This window comes from Falco cherrug, chromosome 9, assembly GCF_023634085.1.
Source record: "Falco cherrug isolate bFalChe1 chromosome 9, bFalChe1.pri, whole genome shotgun sequence".
NCBI classification, from domain to species: Eukaryota; Metazoa; Chordata; class Aves; order Falconiformes; family Falconidae; genus Falco; species Falco cherrug.
The window spans coordinates 24222701-24229360 of NC_073705.1; positions in this window are offsets into that span (position 1 = coordinate 24222701).

Genomic DNA, 6660 nt, shown 5'->3' on the forward strand with positions numbered 1-6660 from the left:
GACACCACGAGTCTCCGGACTGCCCTAGCCACTTGGCTGCTGGTCTTTGCTTTTCATCAAGGTTTATCTGAGCTGTAAGCTGGGGTGACTTGTGTGGGTCATCCAACCTCCAGCACCAGAGATAGCAGTGGAAAGCAGAGAGAAGTTGTGTTGGGTTAGAAACATTGCAGAGCATTTTCGTTGTGCTCCCCGCTGCGGATTTTTCAAAGTTTTACTTCCTGTTTTAAATATTTTCGATAGGCAGCATCTGTGCTCCTGACACCTCAGCCGTGCTGTTTGATTACAATCAAGTCTGTTACTGTGTCACTTGGAATCTAGATTTCCACACATAATGCAGACAGCAAAAATGTATCGTATCTGTTAAATCAATCTGCTCTGTTCAGTTGCCTGTCTCTTGGCCTTCTGCTTTCTTTTCCTTCAGCCTGCTTTTACTTTTGCATCTTCTGCAAAGGTGCCTTCATAAAATGAACTGCAAGCACAGCAATCCCATTCTTCATCAGGCAGCGTCAGCGCCAGGTTGAAAGGATACTAAAACACGCCTCTGCTTTTTTTAATGCTCAGTAATTGGAGTTCTTTTTGAACATCCTCCTGCAACTCCGACCTTGAGGTGGGAAAAGGGCTGCGCTGCAGACCTGCGTGTGCAGCGTCCGTTGAGGCTGGGCACCCCGGGAGGTGGAGGGGGATTGTCTTGCATTTGCCTGAGCATGGAAACTGGTGTCGCCCACTGCAATGGCTTTGGATAAACACTTTCCCAAACCACAGCTTGCCTTGTCTCTGTTGTGGCTTTCCAGGACTTGCCCCTCACATTGCAAAAAAAGCCTTCCCTCTTCACATTTCTGAGTACGCCCTCCTGGCAGAAGCATTAGAATTGGGTTTGCTTTGTAAAACTGTTCCAGGCATGTCTCTTCTATGCTGCAGTTGTCATCTGTTCATTCTTGCCTTAACAAAATGCAATCACACATCTGAAAAGATGCTTTACTGGAAAGGGCTGAACTTGTGAAATGTGCAGAAGAATGATAGTACTTGATTTAAGAGTTCCACACAGGGAGTTCATTTAAAAGCTAACAACCAGAAACATGGAATACCGCCTTTACCTCAGAATAATTGTCTTTTTTTACTGGTTTACTGTGGGAGAAAATCTTAGCGAGCCATTGATTAAAACAAAGTGTGTTACTGCCTTGTAATTATTATTTGACAAGCTGAGGTCCTGTGATTAATAAATCATGTGCCTGCTTTATGTCTGTGTATAATCACATGCTCCATATTTATATTGACAGAGGGTTACAGAATATTTACTTTTGTGCATAGGACTGGCAGGAACTTCTGTGCTACTAGTTCTGCTATCACAGGCACCATGTGATATAATCCTTTTCATAAACTTATCAAGTTCCGTCCTCAAAGCAATTTAGTATTTTGCATGCACAACTGCAGTGGGGAGGCTATTACAGAACCACGTTGTCAAATGGCTGGTAAAGATCTTCTAACCAAAATGTTTGATGCCTCTTTTTGATCATTTACTCTGTAAAAGCACTGATCCTTAGCACCATCATCATACCTTCCTGGGAGTATTTACACAGAGAAATCCTCCTGCTCTCAGCATTCACTTTGCAAAATGAAGGGATATAGCCTCTCCTCGAGCACACCCCAGCTGTCACTGCAACCTGGGCTGCACCTTTTCTGCTGCCTTCCAGGACTGCATTTCTCACTCCATGTTTCCACTGTGTTGGCAAGTCAGTTATTCGGTGATCCAAGTGTGAGCTGCCAGCTAGCTTGTAGGAAAGGGTTTGGTCATTTGTGCCTATGACCACCACTTTCAGCTGCTGACTACTTTTTTCTGTGTCCTATCTCAAACCTCCTTTGTCCTGAGGTTGATTCCTATTTTCTGTCATCAGCAATTTCACCGGTTCTCCACTAACATTAGTGCCAAGCTCATTTACAAAAGCACTTTGCCAGATCTCCAGGAGTGATGTTTAACACTCCCTTGGTAACTGCCCTCCAGCCTGACAGCCGTGTGCTGCTCTCACAGCAGGTCTTTATGGGGTTTATACCTTGTGCTAAATCACTTCTCCCTTTTCTGAAGAACTTTCTACATGGCACCCTACGAAATGTGCAATTTGAGTCCAGATAGGCGAGATCCACCTCATTTCCTTCACTAAGCAAATGGCTTGCAGCTTGCCTTGCTCAAGAAAGATAAATGGGCTTGATAAACCCATTTAATCTCATGCCATTTGCCTCCCTCTCTTTTGCTAGCCTTTCCTTCACCATTTTTTCTGAAGCTTTCCATACACTATTAAGCTGAAACCTTCATGCCTGTTCTTGTCCAGGTCGGTTCACTTCTTCTGTACAGGCTCACTGTGCTCCTGTCCCTGACTGAGGGACCTGTTAAAGACATCTGGCCAGTTCTTCCAGAGCTCTGGCATGTGGATTAGCCCGTTCCTCTGCCTCCAGTGCACCAAGGAGCCCTGAGAGTTGCTTCTCTCCTGGCTGTGAACATTTCCATACCCCCGTCCTATAATCCTTCTCATCTGCAGCCACATGATTAACATCCTCAGTGAAAGTTAAGGCAAATTACAAGTTCGGGTTTTGCACATAGCTAATACACATTAACCTCTATCCCATGTAATCTCTCTTTTTCCTTCCCTGTTTTCTTCAGCTGTATGCAACCAGGAAAAATGTTTCCCCATTTTTATGAATATCCTTTAAAAGACAAAACTCTGACTCACTTTTGAGAGATAGCTTTTGTACCCGATCAGGTATTTTGCTTTTTAAAGTGATTCCTTGTAATGACTGCTCATTCTCAGTATCATTTCTGAGATTCATTTCTGAAATTCATTCAGGTGCAGCCTCTGTCTTCAAGTTTTTCCCATTGCCTGGGTTTTATCCCCAGTGAAATTATGCTTAATTAACTAGAATTTTATCCCCGGTCCTGGAGTCTCATCGCAGTGAAGTTTAGACATGTAAATCCCCAGCTCCTAAGGAAAGCTGACTATATGGATTAGTTCCTGTTATTTATTTAAATACACCCCTTGGAAGTCTGAAGCTGTATCAGTCATGCCTGCCTTGATCATAGGGATATAATATTCCAAGCGAGGTACTGTTCATCATTAAAAAACCTGAAGCATCTCAAGTCTCCCAGAAAAAAATATACTAAAGTGGATTTTCCTGATATTTCTAGGGTAGAAATAAGGAACACAGTGGAAGAGCGTAAGCAGATTAGCTGCTCTTTTAAGAAATATTTTTTTTTCGTTAAAAATATAACTGTGCAAGTCACCTTTTGTGGTAAACATCAAAAAGGTGTTTTACCCCAGTAGGACCAAGAGATTCAGTCAAGGTCTTCTCCTGGCCAGTGAGGTCTCAAAGTCTACCTGCCTCTCTTCACCCTGTTTCACATCTGCTTTTTTTCTCTCTCTCCTCTCACTCTTCCTCTTCATTCCCTCTTTCTGGCTTTCCTCCCTGCTGATGCACTGTCCTGAAGTCCTAGCACTGAACTGAAGTCAGAGAAGTGTCGGTCTACAAGGGCTTGATATTTTCAGGTCTCTTGCTGCAAGGCATGGAAGGTTGGCACACAGTGCATCCTGCAGCACAGCCGGCTGAGCCTGAGCCAGCCAAAGAGCGTAACATCTTAGAAATGTATTTCTGATCTCCTGGCGGGTATCTGCACGTATATCTAGGCTACTTGGCAGGCTTGGACCACCTGGTCTGGAGGGAGTCAGTGCTGCCACACCTTCATTGTAGCCAGAGCTTGACCAGTGGGAGAGTAGCAGCCTAGCTGCGGTGCTGATATGAGCAAAACCACCTCTGGTCCTCACCAGTTCTTGCATAGCATGTTCTAGGGTATCCAGGTTGAAGCGTCTCTAGAAATGTCCCCCGTAAAGGAAGGTCCTCGCAGTTTTCCTGTGGGCATACGGCCAGCAGGATGTAGGGAGCGTGCCGGAGATGGGGGCTGCAGTGGAGATGCTCAGCCCAGGGGCACACCACACCTCACCTTGCTCCCCCTCCCAGGCCCTCCGTGTTGCTGCTGCTGTGGACTCGGCCACACTGTACAGTGGCAAGCTGGGCTGCAGCCTCAGGCACGGCAGGTCCCACACAGCACCTCTGCAGTGTGCAGGGTGCGCCGGGGGGAAGGAGCAGGGCTTGGGAGCGGTGCGGTGGGTGCTGCTCCCAGGCAGGTGCCTGATGGGCGCTGCCCGGGCTGTGCTGACCCTCTGGGTGGGCTGAGCGCTTTTCCCATCGCTGCATCCCCCAAGGAGCTGGACTGGAACAGGAGAGGGTGAGGTGTGTCCTCACGTCGGGGCATGAGCCACGGAGTCAGCACTTCGGGGCCGAGTTCCCACCTCTGACGCTGACTTACTGCATGACCTAAGGCGAGTCACTTAGCTGCTTTCCTTCGTTTCCTGACTCTGCTAAATGCTAGGGATAATAAGTAACTTTGTGTGAGTGCTATGAAGCTTTGAAATCTCTAGATGAAAAGGTGCTGTATAATTGCAAAGCATTTTTAATAATGCTAATCATTTGCTTCACTCCGCATTACCCGTCAGTCTCAGGCTGGAGTGCTGCAGCAGCCACCAGCGTGCAGTCAGCGAGCATCAGGCTTTGCTGAAGTGAAGGGTTTTCCTGAGTTTGTTTCCATTTTGACCTCACGCTGGTCCAAACAGGAACCTGAGCTCAGCCCAGGACCCGACAAAAAGCCACAGACTCAGAAGAGCGCCCGGTCCTGGCAGGCAGGACTTTTCTTGGAAAGCAGGGGCGTTTGGGGGAAGGGATTCGTGCAGACAATAGGGATCTGATTCAAGCTGAGGGGGGCTGCGTGAAAGGTGGCACGAAGCTGAAATTAGAGCAACAGTGAAGAGGAAAGGGAGGGAAGAAAGGAAGATCTCTTGGCCTGAAATGCTCCCAGTTTGGAAGCAGCTGTAACCACGTGTCCCAGGAAGTGCCTGGCTGGCACCAGCCTCCTCTGCATCCCAGAGAGGGCTTTATACTTTTAAATGCACTCTGCCAGGGGTGCAGGGCCTTCTAGGGCAGAGCTTGAGTGTGAACATTAATCCGGAGGATTACAAAGGCAGCGCTTTTGTGAAGGACTGCAGCTAGGAAGAGATGAGGTTATCTTCTTTAGTTAGGCCTGCAGAGCTGATGTTTAATCACAGTGTTATTTTTATTTGACTCACTAACACGACAGTAGCTAGTGATGCCTGCAGCTCGCTGCAGTCCAATGCCTCCTCTTCCAAACAGAGGAGACTCTGTGCAATGCTGGCAACTCCTGTGATTTTATCACAACTTTAATGCTTTGGGGAATATATCTTAAAATCCCAGCTCCTTGAAACAAGGGAATTGTAACTTTCATTTACAAACAAAGTATGTCCCTAGCCCTCAAGGTTGTGGATAAAAGATTCAAAAACATGAAACTAGTACAACCTAAATGCTCAAAATACTGAGAGGTGAATAAAGAGATCCTGAAGTTTGTGGGCTAATTATAAAAATAAGTTAGGAAAAGAAAGAGTTGGCAAACAACTTCTTCTTGGGAAATGGGGCAGGGCTTGGGCTGACTCTGGGCTTTTCGGGACTTGGGATTACCAATATGCCTTTGAACTTTGCAGCCATTCATAAATCCTTACATAACAAGAGCAGCCACAACGCACTAGAGCTCTAGAAATGCTGACATGAGGAAAACGGTGGGAAAAGATTATTTTAGCAACCTATGACAACTCAGCTTGAAGCATTAATCTTTAAAGATGGAAGACCTGGAGCCTCAACAACCCATATACCCTTAGAAAGGAGTGGCTTTTTGCTCCAGGAACTCATTTTGCACTGCAGTAAACCTCTTGTAGGAAAAGAGGAATTCAACGGCTCCACAAAATCATAGAAGGGCATTGAAAGAGGTTGAATACATGTCTTGGTTACTTGCATTTCAAGAAAATGATTCTTCATTTCAGTGGGTGGTCTTTGCTGAAAGCCGCCAGGACCAAATAAGCAGATGCAAGCTTCAAAACCCTCATAAGCACTGCTCTGCTTTATACCATCTGCATCTTCAGGCATGTTCACACAATCACAAGCAATCAAGATACCACAGCGGTGCTGGTTATCATGTATCAGCTGACCCACACTAACTCCTGGTGCACGCACTTCCCCTGCTCCTTCGGAACTAACATCCACTGGTTGCGACCACCTGCATGGTGGTTTAAGCAAACATAATTTGCTTCCCACTTTGCTTGGCTGACAAGAAGTAATTCATGAAAGTGAGTTCATGCCATTCCTTGCCATGGTGTGAACATGCCATGAGTGCAGCAAGATGGGGCAGCTCCTAGGGGGAATGCACCCAAACCGTATTTCTGACAGGTTTCTTTCACTTTGTTGTTTTTTTTTTTTTTTCTTGTTTCACTGGGCTAGCAGATCCCAGTGCTTTCTCACGCTGCTTAGGCACTGCTTGCATCTGATGCTGTTGTAAACAGGTACTTAACTTACCTTAAGGCTCAGGTAGCCCTCAATCCAACCAGACTCTCACCACTGGTTTGGGGATCAGACCCCATGGAGGAGGTTTGTGAAGAGACATGCCGATGGCTGAACAGCATCAGTAGCTCGTGAATCATCATCTGCCTTTGCAGGAAGAGAAAAGCAGAGGAGCAAGTAACACATAGCCTACAAACGTGCATTCACAGGGCCATC